At 46.4% G+C, this 26,207-nt stretch overlaps 1 pseudogene; it reads left to right on the top strand.

Moving 5' to 3' along the window:
• Nucleotides 1–449: 449 nt before the first annotated feature.
• The window catches only part of LOC127919784 (ubiquitin thioesterase ZRANB1-like), a 43,212-nt pseudogene continuing 17,454 nt past the window's right edge, over nt 450–26,207 (top strand).

Raw genomic sequence — 26,207 nt, 5'->3', positions numbered from 1 at the left:
ATAATGACTTCAGCAGCATATCACCCTGCATACCACTGCTGGCTTGCTTCTGAAGCTAAGCAGGGTTGGTCCTTGTCAGTTCCTGGATGGGAGACCAGATGCTGCTGGAAGTGTTGTTGGAGGGCCAGTAGGAGGCACTCTTTCCTCTGTCTAAAAAAATATCCCCAATGCCCCAGGGCAGTGATTGGGGACATTGCCCTGTGTAGGGGTGCTTTCTTCTCGGATGGGACGTTAAACGGTGTTATAGCCTACATAAGTCTGGCTAGAGAGTTTGTTGTTGAGATACAATACTGTCATAAGTCTGGCAGAGAGTTTGTTGAGACACAATATTGTCTTGGGACATGCATATTGACCAATGAATGTGATATTGTCTGGGTTATTAGGTTAGGCTTTCTTTTTGTATTTATTTAACTCGGCAAGTCAGTTAAGAACACATTATTTTTTTTACGATGACGGCATTACCCTTTCCCCGGGCCAAACCTGAGCCGTTTGTGCGGGGACTCCCAACCACGGTCGGATGTGATGCAGCCTGGATTCGAACCAGGTACTGCAGTGACGAGTCCTGCAAATGTAGTGTCTTAGACCACTGTGCCACTCAGGTGCAAATGAGGCCAATCAAACACCAGACATCACTTTTACAGTTTATTATCTGACTTAGTGACTAATATTAGAGCACAGGTTGAAGAAAACTCTGATCCAATGATCTCATTGGTTTTAGTTTCAAAGTACTGGTTATTCTGAAGGAAGCTGATCAGATGATGTCATTGGTTTTAGTTTCAGTACTGGTTATTCTGAAGGAAGCTGATCGGAGAATCTCATTGGTTTTAGTTTCAGTACTGGTTATTCTGAAGGAAGCTGATCAGATGATGTCATTGGTTGTTCTGAAGGAGATCTCTGATAGGAGGATCTCATTGGTTGTTCTGAAGGAGAACTCTGATCGGAGGATCTCATTGGTTGTTCTGAAGGAGAACTCTGATCGGAGGATCTCATTGGTTGTTCTGAAGGAGAACTCTGATCGGAGGATCTCATTGGTTTTCCATAGCAGGAAGCAGGCGGTGTTTGTGTAATATTGTCTGCTTTCAGTAAAGCCAACAACAGTAACTTTTGTTAATGCAAACACCTTTATGACAACCAGTGGAACAGCCACTTGCATCTAAATCTTGTTGGGGGGAGAAGGGGGGTGAGAAGGATTACTTACCCTTACTTACCCTATCCTAGGTATTCCTTGAAGAGGTGGGGTTTCAGGTGTCTCCGGAAGGTGGTGATTGACTCCGCTGTCCTGGCGTCGTGAGGGAGTTTGTTCCACCATTGGGGGCCAGAGCAGCGAACAGTTTTGACTGGGCTGAGCGGGAACTGTACTTCCTCAGTGGTAGGGAGGCAGCAGGCCAGAGGTGGATGAACGAGTGCCCTTGTTTGGGTGTAGGGCCTGGATCAGAGCCTGGAGGTACTGAGGTGCCGTTCCCCCACAGCTCCGTAGGCGAGCACCATGGTCTTGTAGCGGATGCGAGCTTCAACTGGAAGCCAGTGGAGAGCGGAGGAGCGGGGGTGACGTGAGAGAACTTGGGAAGAACACCAGACGGGCTGCGGCGTTCTGGATGAGTTGTAGGGGTTTAATGGCACAGGCAGGGAGCCCAGCCAACAGCGAGTTGCAGTAATCAAGACGGGAGATGACAAGTGCCTGGATTAGGACCTGCGCGCTTTCCTGTGTGAGGCAGGGTCGTACCGTGGATGTTGTAGAGCATGAAATCCTACAGGAACGGGACACCGCCTTGATGTTAGTTGAGAACGCCAGGGTGTTGTCCAGGATCACGCCAAGGTTCTTAGCGCTCTGGGAGGAGGACACAATGGAGTTGTCAACCGTGATGGCGAGATCATGGAACGGGCAGTCCTTCCCCGGGAGGAAGAGGAGCCCGTCTTGCTGAGGTTCAGCTTGAGGTGGTGATCCGTCATCCACACTGATATGTCTGCCAGACATGCAGAGATGCGATTCCGCCACCTGGTCAGAAGGGGGAAAGGAGAAGATTAATTGTGTGTCGTCTGCATAGCAATGATAGGAGAGACCATGTGAGGTTATGACAGAGCCAAGTGACTTGGTGTATAGCGAGAATAAGAGAGGGCCTAGAACAGAGCCCTGGGGGACACCCAGTGGTGAGCGCGTGGTGAGGAGACAGATTCTCCGCCACGCCACCTGGTAGGAGCGACCTGTCAGGTAGGACGCAATCCAAGCGTGGGCCGCGCCGGAGATGCCCAACTGGAGAGGGTGGAGAGGGGAGGATCTGATGGTTCACAGTATCGAAGGCAGCCGAGCAGGGTCTAGAAGGATGAGAGCAGAGGAGAGAGTTAGCTTTAGTGAAAGGAGCGCTCCGTGATACAGAGAAGAGTTAGTGCCTCAGTTGAATGACTAGTCTTGAAACCTGACTGATTTGGATCAAGAAGGTCATTCTGAGAGAGATAGCGGTAGAGCTGGCCAAGGACGGCACGCTCAAGAGTTTTGGAGAGAAAAGAGAGAAGGGATACTGGTCTGTAGTTGTTGACATCGGAGGGATCGAGTGTAGGTTTTTTTCAGAAGGGGGGTGCAACTCGCTCTCTTGAAGACGGGGAGGGGACGTAGCCAGCGGTCAGGGATGAGTTGATGAGCGAGGTGAGGTAAGGGAGAAGGTCTCCGGAAATGGTCTGGAGAAGAGAGAGGAGGGATAGGGTCAAGCGGGCAGGTTGTTGGGCGTCCGTCGTCACTAGACGTAGATTTCATCTGGAGAGAGAGGGGAGAAAGAGGTCAGAGCATAGGGTAGGCAGTGAGCAGAACTAGCGGTGTCGTTTTGACTTAGCAAACGAGATCGGATGTCATCGACCTTCTTTTCAAAATGGTTGACGAAGTCATCTGCAGAGAGGGAGGAGGGGGGATTCAGGAGGGAGGAGAAGGTGGCAAAGAGCTTCCTAGGGTTAGAGGCAGATGCTTGGAATTTAGAATGGTAGAAAGTGGCTTTAGCAGCAGAGACAGAGGAGGAAAATGTAGAGAGGGGAGGGGAGGAAAGGATGCCAGGTCCGCAGGGAGGCGAGAAGCTTTCCTCCATTTCCGCCTCGGCTGCCCGGAGCCCTGTTCTGTGAGCTCGCAAGGAGTCGCGAGCCACGGAGCGGGGAGGGGGAGGACCGAGCCGGCTGGAGGATAGGGGACATAGAGAGTCAAAGGATGCAGTAAGGGAGGAGAGGAGGGTTGAGGGAGGCAGAATCAGGAGATAGGTTGGAGAAAGTTTGAGCAGAGGGAAGAGATGATAGGATGGAAGAGGAGAGAGTAGCGGGGGAGAGAGAGCGAAGGTTGGGACGGCGCGATACCATCCGAGTAGGGGCAGTGTGGGAAGTGTTGGATGAGAGCGAGAGGGAAAAGGATACAAGGTAGTGGTCGGAGACTTGAGGGAGTTGCAATGAGGTTAGTGGAAGAACAGCATCTAGTAAAGATGAGGTCAAGCGTATTGCCTGCCTTGTGAGTAGGGGGGAAGGTGAGAGGGTGAGGTCAAAAGAGGAGAGGAGTGGAAAGAAGGAGGCAGAGAGGAATGAGTCAAAGGTAGACGTGGGGAGGTTAAAGTCGCCCAGAACTGTGAGAGGTGAGCCGTCCTCAGGAAAGGAGCTTATCAAGGCATCAAGCTCATTGGATGAACTCTCCGAGGGAACCTGGAGGGCGATAAATGATAAGGATGTTAAGCTTGAAAGGGCTGGTAACTGTGACAGCATGGAATTCAAAGGGAGGCAATAGACAGATGGGTAAGGGGAGAAAGAGAGAAAGACCACTTGGGAGAGAGATGAGGATCCCGTGCCACCACCCCGCTGACCAGAAGCTCTCGGGTGTGCGAGAACACGTGGGCGGACGAGGAGAGAGCAGTAGGAGTAGCAGTGTTATCTGTGGTGATCCATGTTTGTCAGTGCCAAGAAGTCAAGGGACTGAGGGAGGCATAGGCTGAGATGAACTCTGCCTTGTTGGCCGTAGATCGGCAGTTCCAGAGGCTACCGGAGACCTGGAACTCCACGTGGGTCGTACGCGCTGGGACCACCAGATTAGGTTGTCGCGGCCACGCGGTGGGGAGCGTTTGTATGGTCTGCAGAGAGAGAGAACAGGGAGACAGAACAGGGATAGACAGACATAGTTGACAGGCTACAGAAAAGGCTACGCTAATGCAAGGAAATTGAATGACAAGTGGACTACACGCCTCGAATGTTCAGAAAGTTAAGCTTACGAGCAAGAATCTTATTGACTAAATGATTAAAATGATACAGTACTGCTAAAGTAGGCCAGGGCCAAGCAGTAGCTGCGTTGTTGGCACTACACTAATCAAGTCGTCTGAGTGTAATAATAATTTCTACAGTGCTGCTATTCGGGGCCAGCTGGCTAGCTAGCAGTGTTGTTTACGTTACGTTGAGTTAAAAGAACGACAATAGCTGGCTAGCTAACCTAGGAAATCGGTCTAGACTACACAATTATCTTTGAAACAAAGACGGCTATGTAGCTAGCTATGTAGCTAGCTACATATCAAACAAATCAAACCGTTGTACTGTCATGAAATGAAAATGTGATACTCGTTGGCTAGCTGTTAGCTGACCGCCTGTGATTGAATTCGTCAGTAAGGGGTGACGTTGGCTACTAGCAGAGTCTCCTACGTTAAGGGACGAAAATAGCCTCAGTGAATTAAGATAATCACTCCAAGGCTACACACACTAAACTACACAATTATCTTGAAACAAAGACAGCTATGTAGCTAGCTAACACTGAACTAATCAAGTCGTACAGTTGAGTGAATAGCACTACAGTGATGCTAATCTGTGTGCATAGCTAGCGTTGCTAGCTCCTGGGCGAATAGCAGTGAAGGCTACTTAGGGCGACGAAATACGAAATACGATAATTATGCAATTATCTCTGATACAAGGACGGCTATGTAGCTAGCTAAGAAGAATTGCTAAGATTATGTAGCTAGCTAACAGTAAACCAATCAAGTCGTACAGTTGTTGACAGTGAATAGCTACTTAGCTAGCTCCTGGGCGAATAGCAGTGAAGATGCTAATAATTATGCAATTATCTCTGATACAAGGACGTTAGCTAGCTAAGAAGAATTGCTAAGATTAGACAAATCCTGGGCGAATAGCAGTAATGAAATGTAATGAAAAAGTTATACATACGATAATTATGCAATGTATCCGCTGATCCAACCGGCTATGTAGCTAGCTGATTATATTTGTCAAGATTAGACAAATCAACACGTTGTGTGTTTGAACTGAAATGAAGTTGGGAAAAAATGTTACACAATGCAGTGCAGAGCAATACTATTAGCCTGTTTGTCAAACCGACTATTCTGTGTGATTAATAGGTGTCAAGTCATGGGACTTTGAACACGCTACATTTTTCACACTGAACGAGTTGGGAAAACATGGCACTGACAATGCAGTTATTGTGACTGATACTATTAACATTTGCACTGACCTAATACATTTATTCAAAACGATTCAACATGGGACTGAGCCTAATACATTTATTCACACTGAACGATTCAACATGGCACTGAGACTAATACATTTATTCATACTGAATCGATTCAACATGGCACTGAGCCTAATACATTTATTCACACTGAACGATTCAACATGGGACTGAGCCTATTTATTCACATTTATTCAACACTGAACGCAACATGGCACTGCCTAATACATTTATTCATACTGAACGATTCAACATGGGACTGAGCCTAATACATTTATATTCATACTGAACGATTCAACATGGCACTGAGCCTAATACATTTATTCACACTGAACGATTCAACATGGGACTGAGCCTAATACATTTATTCACACTGAACGATTCAACATGGGACTGGAGCCTAATACATTTATTTATTCATACTGAACGATTCAACATGGCACTGAGCCTAATACATTTATTCACACTGAACGATTCAACATGGGACTGAGCCTAATAGCATTTATTTATTCATACTGAACGATTCAACATGGCACTGAGCCTAATACATTTATTTATTCATACTGAACGATTCAACATGGGACTGAGCCTAATACATTTATTCACACTGGACATGGCACTGAGCCTAATACATTTATTCACACTGAACGATTCAACATGGGACTGAGCCTAATACATTTATTTATTCATACTGAACGATTCAACATGGCACTGAGCCTAATACATTTATTTATTCATACTGAACGATTCAACATGGGACTGAGCCTAATACATTTATTCACACTGAACGGATGTACACGGGACTGGCCTAATGTTACCACACCCGAACGATTCAACATGGGACTGTTTAAATCGACATTTATTCATACTGAACGGCTGTAGTTTATTTAAAAACATGTTTTTTTCGTTCATATAAACATTTGGGATATGCACTGAGCCTAATACATTTATTCACACTGAACAGAGAACATCCCTGGTCGTCCCTACTGCCTCTGGATCTGGAGGACTCACTAAACAGAGAACATCCCCTTTACTCCCATGTTAAATCGGCGATTTTACTCATAAACAGTGACAATCCCTGGTCATCCCTATTTAAAAACATGTTTTTTTTCGTTCTATAAACATTTGGGTCATCCCTTGGCTGCCTCTGGATCTGGGAGGACTCACTAAACAGAGAACATCCCTGGTCATCCCTACTGCCTCTGATCTGGAGGACTCACTAAACAGAAACAGAGAACATCCCTGGTCATCCCTACTGCCTCTGATCTGGAGGACTCACTAAACAGAGAACATCCCTGGTCATCCCTACTGCCTCTGGATCTGAGGACTCACTAAACAGAGAACATCCCTGGGTCATCCCTACTGCCTCTGATCTGGAGGACTCACTAAACAGAGAACATCCCTGGTCATCCCTACTGCCTCTGATCTGAGGACTCACTAAACAGAGAACATCCCTGGTCATCCCTACTGCCTCTGATCTGAGGACTCACTAAACAGAGAACATCCTGGTCATCCCTACTGCCTCTGATCTGGAGGAATCACTAAACAGAGAACATCCCTGGTCATCCCTACTGCCTCTGATCTGAGGACTCACTAAAACACAAACATCCCTGGTCATCCCTACTGCCTCTTGATCTGGGTGTTGGAGAACATCCCTGGTCATCCCTCAATAAAAAATAAAATTGTGCCCTGGGTCCCTACTGCCTCTGAAATCTGAAATCACTTTAACATCCCTGGTCATCCCTACTACATCTGATTTTTTATTTTTAACACAAATGCTTTTGTATACTTAAGTATCTTTAAAAACCCCTGGCTATCCATCAATAAAAATAAAATTGTGCCCTCTAAGTAGTGTTTTATATAAGACTTTCTAATTTTACTTGAGTTACATTTACATTTACTATTAAGGTATTTTTATACTTTTACTTTTGATACTGATAAGTATCATTTCCAAATACTTCCACCCCTTACATAAGTAGTGTTTTACTCCTCTTCCTGACTTTCATTTTTACCTCCATTTTCTATTAAGGTATCTTTTACTTTTGACTCAAGTAGCCCTAATTCATTTCCTTTTCCACCCCTGCTGTAATATTTAATGGTTATAAAGCCTACTCCTCCTCATAATCCTCCTCACTCAAATGAGATCCCACGGGGACTAGGAACACCTCCCAAAAGGCTTAATAATGCATACTAACTTGACATAAAGCCCTACATAATGCCTTATAACCTACTGGGACTAGAATAACAGTAACCTACATAATGACTTCATAAAGCCTACTAACCTACATAATGACTTCATAAATAAACCTACATAATGGGACTATAACACCCTACATAAAGACTTCATACCACCTACTAACCTACATAATGACTTCACTAATGCCTTATAACCTACTTAAGGACTAGAATAATGCATACTAACCTACATAAGGCCTGTAGATTAATTAGCAGTGACTAGAAACAGCATGGAGCCCATTCAGTATGTGATGGATAATGATGTGGAGGTCTTTTAATGAACACCACAGCCGGTCAATTACGTCTAGCGTTTTATAACCATCTGTCTGTATGGGGACGTACCTCAGGAGCCGATCTGAGCTTTAATCCATTCGGATACGGTTGCAAGAGCAGCACATTTGGGATATAATATTTCAAATGGGAACGCTTCGACATCTGTCTGCAATGATATGAATGTTTGACGATTTTAAACTTTCCTTACAGATGGTATTTCAACATCAAGGGATATATATATTTTTTTATTACCTGGGCTACACACAAAGCAATGTAGTAGGACTATATCTCTTGACAATGTCCATGTACAATATTGGTTATTTTAATGGCCACGTTAGACATCATATTTCAAATGGAAAGCTCATGTATCTGTCTGCAATGACATGGATGTTGTTGATAGAAACTTGGTTCACGGGTTGGATGTATTTCAAAGTACATTGAGGGACGTTATCTAGGCGTAAGGCCTACACAAAGCGAAGCAAGCATACAGGCCTCGACCTACAGTATATCTCTTAACAATGACCAGCCTGACTGTTCACTGCCAGCTCTACAGGCCTCGACCTACGGTATATCTCTTAACAATGACCAGCCTGACAGCCTGACTGTTCACTGACAGCTCTAATGTTTCCCATTCTGTGGATGACAAGAGTAGGGAGAGATGACAGTCAGGATCTGACAGCAGAACAGTGTTTGTAGAAGCGAGGGAGGAACACAATGTCTGTACAGAATTTTTATTTATCTTGACAGTCTCACAGTGGCAGATACACAGTGTGCTGTGTTCAGTGAAGTCAGTGGATTTGTTTATTATATATTTTTTAAAACGTGTAAACTGTAGTACTATATGTTGTTTTAAACATGTAAACTTTAGTACTATTTGTTGTTTTAAACATGTAAACTTTAGTACTATTTTTTGTTTTAAACGTGTAAACTGTAGTACTATTTGTTGTTTTAAACGTGTAAACTGTAGTACTATTTGTTGTTTTAAACATGTAAACTTTAGTACTATTTGTTGTTTTAAACATGTAAACTTTAGTACTATTTGTTGTTTTAAACATGTAAACTTTAGTACTATTTGTTGTTTTAAACGTGTAAACTGTAGTACTATTTGTTGTTTTAAACGTGTAAACTGTAGTACTATTTGTTGTTTTAAACGTGTAAACTGTAGTACTATTTGTTGTTTTAAACATGTAAACTTTAGTACTATTTGTTGTTTTAAACATGTAAACTTTAGTACTATTTGTTGTTTTAAACATGTAAACTTTAGTACTATTTGTTGTTTTAAACATGTAAACTTTAGTACTATTTTTTGTTTTAAACGTGTAAACTGTAGTACTATTTGTTGTTTTAAACGTGTAAACTGTAGTACTATTTGTTGTTTTGTGTAGCCTTCTCCTGGCTGCACAATCAATTTCTCCTCAGAGACAAATAAAGTTTTAATTTAATATTTTTATTTTTATTTATTTATTTTTATTTTTATTTCACCTTTATTTAACCAGGTAGGCTAGTTGAGAACAAGTTCTCATTTGCAACTGCGACCTGGCCAAGATAAAGCATAGCAGTGTGAACAGACAACACAGAGTTACACATGGAGTAAACAATTAGCAAGTCAATAACACAGTAGAAAAAATGGGCAGTCTATATACAATGTGTGCAAAAGGCATGAGGAGGTAGGCGAATAATACAATTTTGCAGATTAACACTGGAGTGATAAATGATCAGATGGGCATGTACAGGTAGAGATATTGGTGTGCAAAAGAGCAGAAAAGTAAATAAATAAAAACAGTATAAAAACAGTATGGGAATGAGGTAGGTGAAAAAGGGTGAGCTATTTACCTATAGACTATGTACAGCTGCAGCGATCGGTTAGCTGCTCGGATAGCTGATGTTTGAAGTTGGTGAGGGAGATAAAAGTCTCCAACTTCAGCGATTTTTGCAATTCGCTCCAGTCACAGGCAGCAGAGTACTGGAACGAAAGGCGGCCAAATGAGGTGTTGGCTTTAGGGATGATCAGTGAGATACACCTGCTGGAGCGCGTGCTACGGATGGGTGTTGCCATCGTGACCAGTGAACTGAGATAAGGCGGAGCTTTACCTAGCATGGACTTGTAAATGACCTGAGCCAGTGGGTCTGGCGACGAATATGTAGTGAGGGCCAGCCGACTAGAGCATACAAGTCGCAGTGGTGGGTGGTATAAGGTGCTTTAGTGACAAAACGGATGGCACTGTGATAGACTGCATCCAGTTTGCTGAGTAGAGTGTTGGAAGCCATTTTGTAGATGACATCGCCGAAGTCGAGGATCGGTAGGATAGTCAGTTTTACTAGGGTAAGCTTGGCAGCGTGAGTGAAGGAGGCTTTGTTGCGGAATAGAAAGCCGACTCTGGATTTGATTTTTGATTGGAGATGTTTGATGTGAGTCTGGAAGGAGAGTTTGCAGTCTAGCCAGACACCTAGGTACTTATAGATGTCCACATATTCAAGGTTGGAACCATCCAGGGTGGTGATGCTAGTCGGGCATGCGGGTGCAGGCAGCGATCGGTTGAAAAGCATGCATTTGGTTTTACTCGCGTTTAAGAGCAGTTGGAGGCCACGGAAGGAGTGCTGTATGGCATTGAAGCTCGTTTGGAGGTTTGATAGCACAGTGTCCAATGACGGGCCGAAAGTATATAGAATGGTGTCGTCTGCGTAGAGGTGGATCAGGGAATCGCCCGCAGCAAGAGCAACATCATTGATATATACAGAGAAAAGAGTCGGCCCGAGAATTGAACCCTGTGGCACCCCCATAGAGACTGCCAGAGGACCGGACAGCATGCCCTCTGATTTGACACACTGAACTCTGTCTGCAAAGTAATTGGTGAACCAGGCAAGGCAGTCATCCGAAAACCGAGGCTGTTGAGTCTGCCGATAAGAATTTGGTGATTGACAGAGTCGAAAGCCTTGGCGAGGTCGATGAAGACGGCTGCACAGTACTGTCTTTTATCGATGGCGGTTATGATATCATTTAGTACCTTGAGTGTGGCTGAGGTGCACCCGTGACCGGCTCGGAAACCAGATTGCACAGCGGAGAAGGTACGGTGGGATTCGAGATGGTCAGTGACCTGTTTGTTGACTTGGCTTTCGAAGACCTTAGATAGGCAGGGCAGGATGGATATAGGTCTATAGCAGTTTGGGTCCAGGGTGTCTCCTCCTTTGAAGAGGGGGATGACTGCGGCAGCTTTCCAATCCTTGGGGATCTCAGACGATATGAAAGAGAGGTTGAACAGGCTGGTAATAGGGGTTGCGACAATGGCGGCAGATAGTTTCAGAAATAGCGGGTCCAGATTGTCAAGCCCAGCTGATTTGTACGGGTCCAGGTTTTGCAGCTCTTTCAGAACATCTGCTATCTGGATTTGGGTAAAGGAGAACCTGGAGAGGCTTGGGTGAGGAACTACGGGGGGCGGAGCTGTTGGCCGAGGTTGGAGTAGCCAGGCGGAAGGCATGGCCAGCCGTTGAGAAGTGCTTATTGAAGTTTTCGATAATCATGGATTTATCGGTGGAGACCGTGTTTCCTAGCCTCAGTGCAGTGGGCAGCTGGGAGGAGGTGCTCTTGTTCTCCATGGACTTCACAGTGTCCCAGAACTTTTTGGAGTTGGAGCTACAGGATGCAAACTTTTGCCTGAAGAAGCTGGCCTTAGCTTTCCTGACTGACTGCGTGCATGGGTTCCTGACTTCCTGAACAGTTGCATATCACGGGGCTATTCGATGCTATTGCAGTCCGCCACAGGATGTTTTTTTAAAAGGTCGAGGCAGTCAGGCCTGAGAACCAAGGGCTGTATCTGTTCTTGGTTCTGCATTTTTTGAACGGAGCATGCTTATCCAAAATGGTGAGGAAGTTACTTTTAAAGAATGACCAGGCATCCTCAACTGACGGGATGAGGTCAATGTCCTTCCAGGATACAATGGGCCAGGTCGATTAGAAAGGCCTGCTCTACAGAAGTGTTTTAGGAGCGTTTGACAGTGATGAGGTGGTCGTTTGACTGCGGTTCGTGGGCGGATACAGGCGATGAGGCAGTGATCGCTGAGATCCTGGTTGGAAGACAGCGGAGTATATTTGAGAGGGCCAGTTGGTCAGGATGACGCCTATGAGGGTGCCCTTGTTTACAGAGTTAGGGGTTGTACCTGGTGGGTTCCTTGATGATTTGCGTGAGATTGTAGGGCATCTAGCTTAGATTGTAGGACTGCCGGGTGTTAAGCATATCCCAGTTTAGGTCACCTAACAGGACAAACTCTGAAGCTAGATGGGGGGCGAACAATTCACAAATGGTGTCCAGGCACAGCTGGGAGCTGACGGGGGGTCGGTAGCAGGCGGCAACAGTGAGAGACTTGTTTCTGGAGAGAGTAATTTTCAAAATTAGTAGTTCAAACTGTTTGGGTATGGACCTGGAAAGTATGACATTACTTTGCAGGCTATCTCTGCAGTAGACTGCGACTCCGCCCCTTTGGCAGTTCTATCTTGACGGAAGATGTTATAGTTGGGTATGGAAATCTCTGAATTTTTGGTGGCCTTCCTGAGCCAGGATTCAGACACGGCAAGGACATCAGGGTTAGCAGAGTGTGCTAAAGCAGTGAGTAAAACAAACTTAGGGAGGAGGCTTCTGATGTTGACATGCATAAAACCAAGACTTTTTCGATCACAGAAGTCAACAAATGAGGGTACCTGGGGACATGCAGGGCCTGGGTTTACCTCCACATCACCCGCGGAACAGAGAAGGAGTAGTATGAGGGTGCGGCTAAAGGCTATCAAAACTGGTCGCCTAGAGCGTTGGGGGCAGAGGATAAGAGGAGCAGGTTTCTGGGCATGGTAGAATATATTCAGGGCATAATGCGCAGACAGGGGTATGGTGGGGTGCGGGTACAGCGGAGGTAAGCCCAGGCACTGGGTGATGATGAGAGAGGTTGTATCTCTGGACATGCTGGTTGTAATGGGTGAGGTCACCGCATGTGTGGGGGGTGGGACAAAGGAGGTAACAGGGGTATGCAGAGTGGATCTAGGGGCTCCATTGTGAACTAAAACAATGATAACTAACCTGAACAACAGTATACAAGGCATATTGACATTTGGGAGAGACATACAGCGAGGCATACAGTAATCACAGGTGTTGAATTGGGAAAGCTAGCTAAAAACAGTAGGCGAGGCTAATCAGCTAGCACAACAAACAGCAGGTAAAATGGCGTTGACTAGGCAACTGGGTCGACAGATAAAACAAACAAGCAGAATGGAGTACCGTGATTAATGGACAGTCCAGCGTGCATCAGCTATGTAGCCAAGAGATCAGTGTCCAGGGGGCAGCGGTGGATGGGCAGGGAAGCTGGGCTGGCGAGTGTTATCCAGGTTTAAAAAAACTAACAATGACTAAATAGCTTGTAGCTAGTTAGCTGGTTAGCGTCTGGAGGTTCTTGAGTGTGTCATAAAAATAAAATAAAAATTAAAGGTGATAGCGATTCCGTATCACAGTGGGTGAGGCAGGTTTCCGGAAGGTATAAACAAAATAAAAATCAAAGAGAGATAGAAAGTAAATGGGTTCAGAGTGTTTAGAATGCAGTGAGCCAGATGGTTAGCAGGCCTGTGCTAACAAGCTAACAGTTCGTAGGCCCGGGCTAGACAAGCTAGCCGTTAGCAGGCCGAATTAGCAAGCAGGGAGATAGCGACCCAGTAATGAGTTCCTCCCTCCCTGTCTCTGTCTATCTGGCTACCTTTAGACAGGCAGCCCAATTCTGATCTTCTTTTGACCAATCACGTCAGCTCTTTTCAAAGCAAAACATACAGTGGGGCAAAAAAAAGTATTTAGTCAGCCACCAATTGTGCAAGTTCTCCCACTTAAAAAGATGAGAGAGGCCTGTAATTTTCATCATAGGTACACTTCAACTATGACAGACAAAATTAGCATTTTTTTCTCTCCAGAAAATCACATTGTAGGATTTTTAATGAATTTATTTGCAAAAAAATATGTTTTTGCCCCACTCTATATATACATTTTTAAAATCAGAATTCTGTCTAAATGTAGCCTAGGTGTCTGCTTATGATTTTAAAAAATGTTGCCTAAATGGTAAAAACAAAAAAATGTGTGTGCTGCAGGTGTGGTGGAGGGGAACATGGCTGCTGTCGAGGCCTACAAGTCGTCCGGCGGTGACATCGCCCGTCAGCTGACTTCAGACGAGGTCCGTCTCCTGAACCGCGCCACTGCCTTCAACGATGGCTTTACGCTAGTTCACCTGGCCATCCGCTTCCAGAGACAAGACATGTTGGCCATCCTTCTCACTGAGGTAAAGTTACATTTGTTTTTGAAACACATAAAGAGTTAGGGTGAATGTCCAGATTCGAATCAATTTTTGTCCCTCACATGGACCGACTAGCTATTTGGAACAGTACCAATTATCCGAATGGCTCGAACGTAAAGTGATTACAAGTCAGGGAGACAAAGAATCCAGAAAGGGAAAAAAACAAAATGGCGTCTGACTCACGGTCAGATGCAGCACAACTGTAATTCACATATAAACAAGCAACTGTACTCATTCGTTTCCCGAATCAGACATCTTGAAATCCAACACAAGTGTCCGGAAACGTGTCACATTTAAAATATTTTTTGCAAGTAGGACAGATTTATTATTATTTTTTTACTAATCCAAGTACTCTTATATATATATATATTTTTTTTTTAAAGCAATGAGGCTGATGCAACATATCAGATCGTTTCGCTTAAAATGTTGTTCGAGATTTATTTATTCATATTATAAGCTCAACAATACGCACGTGGCTGTATGCCCAAATCTTTCAAATGGCAATTAGCAGAGAAACATTGTTCTCTAAAGCATACCGCATGTGTGAATGGTTTCATGTGACAGAGATGAAAATATCTGTTAGAAAATAAGGAAGGGGAGATCTAAAGATGCTTGCATGGCTACAACTAGCATAGTTTGAGAAACATGAGAAACATTTTGGTTTGTATTTATTATGGATCCCCATTAGTTCCTGCCAAGGCAGCAGCTACTCTTCCTGGGGTTTATTATGGACCCCCATTTGTTCCTGTCAAGGCAGCAGCTACTCTTCCTGGGGTTTATTATGGATCCCCATTAGTTCCTGTCAAGGCAGCAGCTACTCTTCCTGGGGTTTATTATGGATCCCCATTAGTTCCTGCCAAGGCAGCAGCTACTCTTCCTGAGGTTTATTATGGATCCCCATTAGTTCCTGCCAAGGCAGCAACTACTCTTCCTGGGGTTTATTATGGATCCCCATTAGTTCCTGCCAAAAGCAGCAGCTACTCATCCTGGGGTGTAGCAAAATTAATGCAGTTATACAATTTTAAAAACATTACAATACATTCACAACATATTTCAAAATGCATTAAGTGTGTGCCCTCAAGCCCCCAAGCCCCTACTACAACACGAAACCCTTGTTTCCAGTGGGGTGTTCTTTAATGGAAGCCTCTCAACAAAGTCCAGGTAGAATCAGGAATTCCCCAGGGCAGCTGCCTAGGCACCTTTTCAATCTTTACTAATGACATGCCACTGGCTTTGAGTAATGACTCAACACTATACACTTCAGCTACTACAGTGACTGAAATTACTGAAATGAAAAGCTGTCTTGTCATAATGAGTCTGTCCTCCCTCCATCCCCGTGCAGGTGTCCCAGCAGGCAGCTAAGTGTATCCCTTCCATGGTGTGTGGTGAGCTGACAGAACAGATCCGCCAAGGCAGATCGCTGCCTCTTCACCAACGTTTACTTCAACTGTTACTTCCTCTCTGACCTGGTGACCTTCACTCTGCCCGGCAGGTGACCTTCCTGCCCTGTCCTTACTGTACATCTTGCTCTTTGTCGTCAGTGTCCCTCAGGGATGTTGAATTGATGGTTAACTTCTTGCGCTGAGCCATGCCGGATCCGGTTAATCATAGCCTCAAGCTCAATACCATAACGCAACTTTAACTATTCATGAAAATCGCAAATGAAATTAAATTAATATGCTAACTCTCAAGCTTAGCCTTTTCTTAACAACACTGTCATCTCAGATTTTCAAAAATATGCTTCTCAAACATAGCAAACTAGCATTTGTGTAACTACTGATAACTAGCGTAGCATTTAGCATTAGCATCAGCAGGAAACTTTTTCACAAAAACCAGCAAAAACATTCAAATAAATCTATTACCTTTGAAGAACTTTGGATGTTTTCAATGAGGAGACTCTCAGTTAGATAGCAATGTTCAGTTTTTCCTGAAAGATTTTTTGTGCAGGAGAAATCGGTCCGTTTGGTGCGGTTTGGCTACCAAAAAAAAAAACGAAAATTCAGTTATTCAAACGCCAAACTTTTTTCCAAATTAACTCCATAATATTGACTGAAACATGGCAAGCGTTGTTTAGAACCAATCCTCAAGGTGTTTTTCACATATCTCTTCAATGATGCACACTTCCAGGAACGATACTTCGCTGTCTGTATCGCATGGTAAAATTTTTGCCGCTGAGAGTTACGCACCAACGTAGACAAAGGACACCGGACGGGCCCCTGGCAAATGTAGTCTCTTATGGCCAATCTTCCAATGATATGCCTACAAATACGTCACAATGCTGCAGACATCTTGGCAACGGCAGAGCGCATAAGCTCGTTCACAGCATATTCACAGCCATATAAGGAGACAATGGGAAACAGAGCCTCAAAAATCCTGCTCATTTCCTGTTTGAGGTTGCATCTTGGTTTCGCTGTAAGATCAGTTCTGGGGCACCCAAAGATAATATCTTTGCAGCTTTGAAAACGTCAGAGTGTTTTCTTTCCAAAGCTGCCAATTATATGCAGCAGACGAGCATCTTTTCGTGACAAAATATTGCGCTTAAAACGGGCACGTTTTTTTTATCAATAATGAAATAGCGTCCCCATAGGTTCAACTGGTTAACAAGCTTAATGTCAGAGGGAGATTTGTTCATCATTATAAAAATTTGCAAAATGACAGAAATGTTTAATCCAATTTCAAGTTGTTCTGTATATAAAACACATTTAGGAAGTATGTTTAAGTGTATGCATTAACAATGTAGGTTATCCTTGTAGTAAAGTAGCTAGTCTTAGTGAGGGAGAGACTGTATCCAGTCTTGTAGTACAGTAGCTAGTCTTAGTGAGGGAGAGACTGCATCCAGTCTTGTAGAACAGTAGCTAGTCTTAGTGAGGGAGAGACTGTATCCATCCTTGGTAAAGTAGCTAGTCTTAGTGAGGGAGAGACTGCATCAGTCTTGTAGAACAGTAGCTAGTCTTTGTGAGGTAGAGACTGCATCCAGTCTTGTAGTACAGTAGCTAGTCTTAGTGAGGGAGAGACTATATCCATCCTTGTAGAACAGTAGCTAGTCTTAGTGAGGGAGAGAGACATGTATCCAGTCTTGTAGAACAGTAGCTAGCCTTAGTGAGGGAGAGAGAGACTGTATCCAGTCTTGTAGAACAGTAGCTAGTCTTTGTGAGGAGAGACTGCATCTAGTCTTGTAGTACAGTAGCTAGTCTTAGTGAGGGAGAGACTATATCCAGTCTTGTAGAACAGTAGCTAGTCTTAGTTGGGGAGAGAGAGACTGTATCCAGTCTTGTAGAACAGTAGCTAGTCTTAGTTGGGGAGAGAGAGACTGTATCCAGTCTTGTAGTACAGTAGCTAGTCTTAGTGAGGGAGCTGTATCCAGTCTTGTAGAACAGTAGCTAGTCTTAGTGAGAGAGAGACTGTATCCATCCTTGTAGTACAGTAGCTAGTCTTAGTGAGAGAGACTGTATCCAGTCTTGTAGTACAGTAGCTAGTCTTAGTGAGGGAGAGTGACCTGTATCCAGTCTTGTAGTACAGTAGCTAGTCTTAGTGAGGGAGGGAGAGACTGCATCCAGTCTTGTAGAACAGTAGCTAGTCTTAGTGAGGGAGAGACTGCATCAGTCCAGTCTTGTAGAACAGTAGGTAGTCTTAGTGAGGGAGAGAGAGACTGCATCCAGTCTTTTAGAACAGTAGCTAGTCTTAGTGAGGGAGAGACTGTATCCAGTCTTGTAGAACAGTAGCTAGTCTTAGTGAGGGAGAGACTGCATCCATCCTTGTAGAACAGTAGCTAGTCTTAGTGAGGGAGGGAGAGACTGTATCCAGTCTTGTAGTACAGTAGCTAGCCTTAGTGAGGGAGAGACTGTATCCAGTCTTGTAGTACAGTAGCTAGTCTTAGTGAGGGAGAGACTGTATCCAGTCTTGTAGTACAGTAGCTAGTCTTAGTGAGGGAGACTGTATTCCAGTCTTGTAGTACAGTAGCTAGTCTTAGTGAGGGAGAGAGAGACTGTATCCAGTCTTGTAGTACAGTAGCTAGTCTTAGTGAGGGAGAGAGAGACTGTATCCAGTCTTGTAGAACAGTAGCTAGTCTTAGTGAGGGAGAGAGAGACTGTATCCAGTCTTGTAGTACAGTAGCTAGTCTTAGTGAGGGAGAGACTGTATCCAGTCTTGTAGTACAGTAGCTAGTCTTAGTGAGGGAGAGAGAGACTGTATCCAGTCTTGTAGTACAGTAGCTAGTCTTAGTGAGGGAGAGACTGTATCCAGTCTTGTAGTACAGTAGCTAGTCTTAGTGAGGGAGAGACTGCATCCAGTCTTGTAGAACAGTAGCTAGTCTTAGTGAGGGAGAGACTGCATCCAGTCTTGTAGAACAGTAGCTAGTCTTAGTGAGGGAGAGAGAGACTGCATCAAGTCTTGTAGAACAGTAGCTAGTCTTAGTGAGGGAGAGACTGTATCCAGTCTTGTAGAACAGTAGGTAGTCTTAATGAGGGAGAGACTGTATCCAGTCTTGTAGAACAGTAGCTAGTCTTAGTGAGGGAGAGACTGCATCCAGTCTTGTAGAACAGTAGCTAGTTTTAGTGAGGGAGAGACTGTATCCATCCTTGTAGTAAAGTAGCTAGTCTTAGTGAGGGAGAGACTGTATCCAGTCTTGTAGTACAGTAGCTAGTCTTAGTGAGGGAGAGACTGTATCCAGTCTTGTAGTACAGTAGCTAGTCTTAGTGAGGGAGAGACTGTATCCAGTCTTGTAGAACAGTAGCTAGCCTTAGTGAGGGAGAGAGAGACTGTATCCAGTCTTGTAGAACAGTAGCTAGTCTTAGTGAGGGAGAGAGAGACTGCATCCAGTCTTTTCCCGCCTGCATAATATCGTCATTGAGATTTCAGAGATGTGCACTTAACTGTACACACACACACATACACACACACACACATACTGTAGAGTTCCTGGTTGTATTCTGTTTCAGAGCAGGCTAGTATTTCTGTGCAGGCAGAGCTTGGCTTCAGGCCATTACAGTGAGAGGTCTCTCTCTCCTGCTCTCTCGCTCCATCTCTCTCCCGTTCCCTCTCTCTCTCTCTCTCTCTCTCTCTCTCTCTCTCGGTTTCTCTCTCTCTCTCTCTCTCTCTCTCTCTCTCTCTCGTTTTCTTTCTCTCTCTCTCTCTCTCTCTCTCTCTCTCTCTCTCTCTCTCTCTCTCTCTCTCCTTTCTCTCTCTCTCTCTCTCTCTCTCTCTCTCTCGGTTTCTCTCCCTCTCTCTCTCTCTCTCTCTCTTTCTCTCTCTCCCTCTCTCTCGGTTTCTCTCCCCCCTCCCCAGTGTATTCACTATTGAGCCAGAGAATGGTCACCAGGGTTCTCTTCTGTGTATGCAGTTAGCCGTGCAGCTACTGTTAGCCTTCAGAATGTATTCACACCCCTTGATTTATTCCATCTATTGTTGTTACAGCCTGAATTCAGAATGGATTTGTTTTTCCTTTTTCTCAACCATCTAAACACAATACTCCACAATGACAAAGTGAAGACATGTTAAAAATATATATATAAATATATTGAAAATGAAACGTCATTTACATAAGTATTCAGACCCCTTTGCTACGACACACCAAATTGAGCTCGGGTTCATCCAATTTCCTTTCGTCGTTCTTGATGTCACTGCATCTTTATTTGGAGTCCACCTGTGGCCAATTTTAAATGGTTTGGACATCTATTTAGAAAGAAACACACCTGTCTATATAGGGTCCCATAGGTGACAGCGCATGTTCCTACACCGGGAAGTCCAAGGAACTCTCCGTAGATATGTATATATTTTTTTTAACCTTTATTTAACCAGGCAAGTCAGTTAAGAACAAATTCTTATTTTCAATGACGGCCTAGGAACAGTGGGTTAACTGCCTGTTCAGGGGCAGAACGACAGATTTTGTACCTTGTCAGCTCGGGGGTCCAACGCTCTAACCACTAGGCTACCCTGCCGCCTCTACACTCTAACCACTAGGCTACCCTGCCGCCTCTACACTCTAACCACTAGGCTACCCTGCCGCCTCTACACTCTAACCACTAGGCTACCCTGCCGCCTCTACACTCTAACCACTAGGCAACCCTGCCACTAGGCTACCCTCTACACTCTAACCACTAGGCTACCCTGCCGCCCCCATATCTGGGGAAGGGTATAAAACAATTACTAGAGTCTTGAAAGTTTCCATCATTGGGAAATGGAAAACATATTGAACTACCCAGACTCTGCCTAGAGCTGGCTGTCTGACCAAACTGAGCTATCGGGCAAGAACAGCATGTTTACTGTTCAGTCACCAATTGGCAAAATGGAGATCATTTTCTGAAGGTTTTATTACAAGCATCTCTTCTCAGTGCTGTTTTCTGGTTTCACTATGACCGTTTTGATTTGGGGGGTCTTTGGCAGTCAGTATAGGCAAATGTGAACAGGGGTAATTTTGTAATCTAGCTGATAATAATATTTGCAGTTTTTTTCTCTCTCTCTGTCACTCTCTGTCTCTCTGTCTCTCTCTCTGTCTCTCTCTCTCTCTGTTTCTCTCTCTCTGTTTCTCTCTCTCTCTCTCTCTCTCTCTCTCTCTCTCTCTCTCTCTCTCTGTCTCTCTCTCTCTCTGTCTCTCTCTGTCTCTCTCTCTCTCTGTTTCTCTCTCTCTGTTTCTCTCTCTCTCTCTCTCTCTCTCTCTCTCTCTCTGTTTCTGTTTCTCTCTCTTCTCTCTCTCTCTCTCTCTCTCTCTCTCTCTCTCTCTCTCTCTCTCTCTCTCTCTCTCTCTGTCTCTCTCTCGCTCTCTCTCTCTCGTTGTGTGTTTCTGCAGACATCGAAGACCTGCCCACTGCAGTCCAGGAGAAGCTGTTTGACGAGGTGTTAGTGTACAGAAAGGTAAAAAGATCTCAGAGGATTCTTGATATCATATTTCTCAATATCTCCCATCAACCCCATGCCAGGGATGCGTACTGCATGTTGAATATTTACCATTAGAATCAAGTGTGTGTGTGTGTGCGTGTGTGTGTGCGTGTGTGTGTGTGTGTGTGTGTGTGTGTGTGTGTGTGTGTGTGTGTGTGTGTGTGCGTTGATCCTTTCGCGTCCGTCTCAGATGACCAGTTGCAAAGTGATGAAAGAGAGAAGCTCCTTTAAGACCACACGCTGTTCCATGAGAGTCAACTCTGTGCCAAATATACACCGTGTACAAAACATTAGGAACACCTTCCCAATATTGAGTTGCACCCCCTTTAGCCCCTTAGAACAGCCTCAATTCATTGGGTCGTGGACTCGACACAAAGTATTGAATGAGTTCCACAGGGCTGCTGGAGGATGTTGACTCTAATGTGTCCCATAGTTGTGTCATGTTGGCTCGATATCCTTTGGGTGGTGGACCGTTCTTGATACACTCGGGGAAACTGTTGAGTGTGGAAAAACCCAGCAGCGTTGCAGTTCTTGACACACTCAAACCGGTGCGCCCTGGACCCTACTACCACACCCTGTTCAAAAGGCACTTAAATATTTAGTTAGTCTTGCTCATTCATGCTCTGAATGGCACAGATACACAATCCATGCCTCAATTGTCTCCAGTCTTTAAAATCCTTCTTTAACCCGTCTCTGACCAGGTGAATCCAGGTGAAAGATATGATCCCTTATTGATGTCACTTGTTAAATCCACTTCAATTCAATTTAAATCCACATGTCTCCTCCCCTTCATCTACATGTCTCCTCCCTTTCATCTACATGTCCCCTCCCCTTCATCTACATGTCTCCTCCCCTTCATCTACGTGTCTCCTCCCCTTCATCTACATGTCTCCTCCCCTTCATCTACACTGATTGAAGTGTTCCTCCCCTTCATCTACATGTCTCCTCCCCTTCATCTACATGTCTCCTCCCTGTTATTCATCTACATGTCTCCTCCCCTTCATCTACATGTCTCCTCCCTTCATCTACGTGTCTCAATCCCTTCATCTAAAAGCGAAGAGTCCTCCTCCCCTTCATCTACACTGATTGAAGTGGATTTAACAAGTGACATCAATAAGGGATCATAGCTTTCACCTGGATCCACCTGGTCAGGCCCTCTCATGGAAAGAGCAGGTGTTCCTAATGTTTTGTGCACTCAGTGTATGTTAGGTGTGAATTTTGTGGGTGATAATTCTCACGTCAGTCAATCTTTCAGATGAGCAGGTAGAAACCGAAGAGTCCTCCTTTTAGGAGCCCCAATCTGCTCCTCTCCTCAGCTAGCTAGTTACCTCACCTCCCTCTCCTCTCCTCAGCTAGCTAGTTACCTCACCTCCCTCTCCTCTCCTCAGCTAGCTAGTTACCTCACCTCCCTCTCCTCAGCTAGCTAGTTACCTCACCTCCCTCTCCTCTCCTCAGCTAGCTAGTTACCTCACCGCCCTCTCCTCTCACCAGCTAGCTAGTTACCTCACCTCCCTCTCCTCAGCTAGCTAGTTACCTCACCTCCCTCTCCTCAGCTAGCTAGTTACCTCACCTCCCTCTCCTCTCCTCAGCTAGCTAGTTACCTCACCGCCCTCTCCTCTCCCCAGCTAGCTAGTTACCTCACCACCCTCTCCTCTCCTCAGCTAGCTAGTTACCTCACCTCCCTCTCCTCTCCTCAGCTAGCTAGTTACCTCACCTCCCTCTCCTCTCCCCAGCTAGCTAGTTACCTCACCACCCTCTCCTCTCCCCAGCTAGCTAGTTACCTCACCTCCCTCTCCTCTCCTCCTCTAGCTAGTTACCTCACCAGCTAGCTAGTTACCTCACCGCCCTCTCCTCTCACCAGCTAGCTAGTTACCATCAGGGTTAACTACACAGACGTTTCAGCTCTACGTCCTTATTGACTGTTCGCTTACCCCAATGATTCTCCCAGGTGTGTCTCGGTCTCGGAGGTGTCGTGTGACCCATTTCAGCTCGTCGTGTAATTGGGTTACATGGGAGAAATAGGATGCTCCAGTTGGTTGTTGCAGGGCCAAGGGGAGACGAGGGAAGAATGAAGTAATTGAGTTGCTGTGTCCTCTCTCTCCCTCCCTCTCTAAATGGCAAACAATGTCTGTGTCCTCTCTGTGTCTGTGTGTGTCTTTTCTCTCTGTCTGTGTGTGTCCTTTCTCTGTGTGTGTGTGTCTGTGTGTGTGTGTCCTTTCTCTCTCTGTGCTAGTTACCTGTCCTTTCTCTGTGTGTGTGTCTGTCACCGCCTTCTCCTTTCTCCAGTCTGTGTTGTCATTTCCTCTGTGTGTCCTGTGCTAGCTGTGTGTGTCTGTGTGTGTGTGTGTCCTTCCTCCTCTAGCTAGTTACCTCACCAGCTAGCTCTGTCTGTGTGTCTCCTTTCCCCTGTGTGTTACCTGTGTGTCTCCTGTCAGCTGCTAGTGTCCTTTCTCTCTGTCTGTGTAGCTGTTACCTCACTCCCTGTCCTGTGTGTGTGTGTCCTCTGTGTTACCTCTCCCCAGCTGTGTTACCTGTGTCTCCTCAGTGCTAGTTACCTTTCTCCTCTCTGCTCTGTTGTCCTCACTCTGTGTCTGTGTGTCACCAGCTGTAGTTACCTCACCGTCCTTTCTCTGTGTGTGTGTGGTCCTAACTCTGTGTGTGTGTTCAGCTCTGTGTCTGTGTGTGTCAATGATTCTCCCAGGTGTGTGTGGTCTCGGAGGTGTGTGTGTTTCAGTCTGTGTGTGTGTAGGATGTCTTTTGTTGCTCTGTCTGTGTGTGTCCTTCCCTCTCTGTGTGTGTGTGTCCTCTCTGTGTCTGTGTGTGTCTTTTCTCTCTGTCTGTGTGTGTCCTTTCTCTGTGTGTGTGTGTCTGTGTGTGTGTGTCTTTTCTCTCTGTCTGTGTGTGTCCTTTCTCTGTGTGTGTGTGTCCTTTCTCTGTGTGTGTGTGTGTGTGTGTGTGTGTGTGTGTGTGTGTGTGTGTGTCTTTTTCTCTCTCTCTCTTGTGTGTGTGTGTGTGTGTGTGTGTGTCCTTTCTCTGTGGGTGTGTGTGTGTCTGTGTGTGTCTTTTCTCTCTCTCTCTCTCTTTGTGTGTGTGTGTGTCCTTTCTCTGTGTGTGTGTGTGTGTGTCCTTTCTCTTTGTGTGTGTGTGTGTCCTTTCTCTGTGTGTGTGTGTGTCCTTTCTCTCTGTGTGTGTGTGTGTCCTTTCTGTCTGTGTGTGTGTGTGTCTCCACAGAGCTAGAGGAGGAGTCTCCCATCATCAACTGGTCCTTGGAGCTGGGTACCAGGCTGGACAGCAGACTGTATGCCCTGTGGAACCGTACACAGGGAGACTGCCTGTTAGACTCAGTACTGCAGGCTACCTGGGGGATATACGACAAGGACTCAGTCCTCCGCAAGACCCTCCACGACAGCCTGCACGACTGCTCTCACTGGTAAGAAACACAGGGATATGGGACACACACACACACACACACACACACACACACACACACACACACACACACACACACACACACACACACACACACACACACACACACACTGGCCCCTGCAAAGATTTACAGGACAGACTGCACAACTGCTCTCCCTGTTGAGAATTACACACACTGTGGCTGGGCTCTGGCCCCCCTATCCACACACTGTGGCTGGGCTCTGGCCCCCTATCCACACACTGTGGCTGGGCTCTGGCCCCCCTATCCACACACTGTGGCTGGGCTCTGGCCCCCTATCCACACACTGTGGCTGGGCTCTGGCCCCCCTATCCACACACTGGGCTGGGCTCTGGCCCCCTATCCACACACTGTGGCTGGGCTCTGGCCCCCTATCCACACACTGTGGCTGGGCTCTGGCCCCCTATCCACACACTGTGGCTGGGCTCTGGCCCCCCTATCCACACACTGTGGCTGGGCTCTGGCCCCCCTATCCACACACTGTGGCTGGGCTCTGGCCCCCTATCCACACACTGTGGCTGGGCTCTAGCCCCCCTATCCACACACTGTGGCTGGGCCACACACTCTGGGCTCTGGCCCCCCTATCCACACACTGTGGCTGGGCTCTGGCCCCCCTATCCACACACTGTGGCTGGGCTCTGGCCCCCTATCCACACACTGTGGCTGGGCTCTGGCCCCCTATCCACACACTGTGGCTGGGCTCTGGGCCCCATCCACACACTGTGGCTGGGCTCTGTGCCCCCCCCTATCCACACACTGTGGCTGGGCTCTGGCCCCCTATCCACACACTGTGGCTGGGCTCTGGCCCCCTATCCACACACTGTGGCTGGGCTCCACACACTGTGGCTCTGGCCCCCTATCCACACACTGTGGCTGGGCTCTGGCCCCCTATCCACACACTGTGGCTGGGCTCTGGCCCCCTATCCACACACTGTGGCTGGGCTCTGGCCCCTGTGGCTGGGCCTGGCCCCCTATCCACACACTGTGGCTGGGCTCTGGCCCCCTATCCACACACTGTGGCTGGGCTCTGGCCCCCTATCCACACACTGTGGCTGGGCTCTGGCCCCCTATCCACACACTGTGGCTGGGCTCTGGCCCCCTATCCACACACTGTGGCTGGGCTCTGGGGCTGGGCTCTGGCCCCCTATCCACACACTGTGGCCCTGGCCCCCTATCCACACACTGTGGCTGGGCTCCACACACTGTGGCTGGGCTCTGGCCCCCTATCCACACACTGTGGCTGGGCTCTGGCCCCCTATCCACACACTGTGGCTGGGTGGCTCTGGCCCCCTATCCACACACTGTGGCTGGGCTCTGGCCCCCCTATCCACACACTGTGGCTGGGCTCTGGCCCCCCTATCCACACACTGTGGCTGGGCTCTGGCCCCCCTATCCACACACTGTGGCTGGGCTCTGGCCCCCCTATCCACACACTGTGGCTGGCCCCCTATCCACACACTGTGGCTGGGCTCTGGCCCCCCTATCCACACACTGTGGCTGGGCTCTGGCCCCCTATCCACACACTGTGGCCATCTCTGGGCCCCTATCCACACACTGTGGCTGGGCTCTGGCCCCCCTATCCACACACTGTGGCTGGGCTCT

Source organism: Oncorhynchus keta, unplaced genomic scaffold (assembly GCF_023373465.1).
Source record: "Oncorhynchus keta strain PuntledgeMale-10-30-2019 unplaced genomic scaffold, Oket_V2 Un_contig_1748_pilon_pilon, whole genome shotgun sequence".
In the NCBI taxonomy this organism is placed as follows: Eukaryota; Metazoa; Chordata; class Actinopteri; order Salmoniformes; family Salmonidae; genus Oncorhynchus; species Oncorhynchus keta.
Note: the sequence above shows the minus strand (reverse complement) of the source record. Positions and strands in the feature narration are given on the sequence as shown.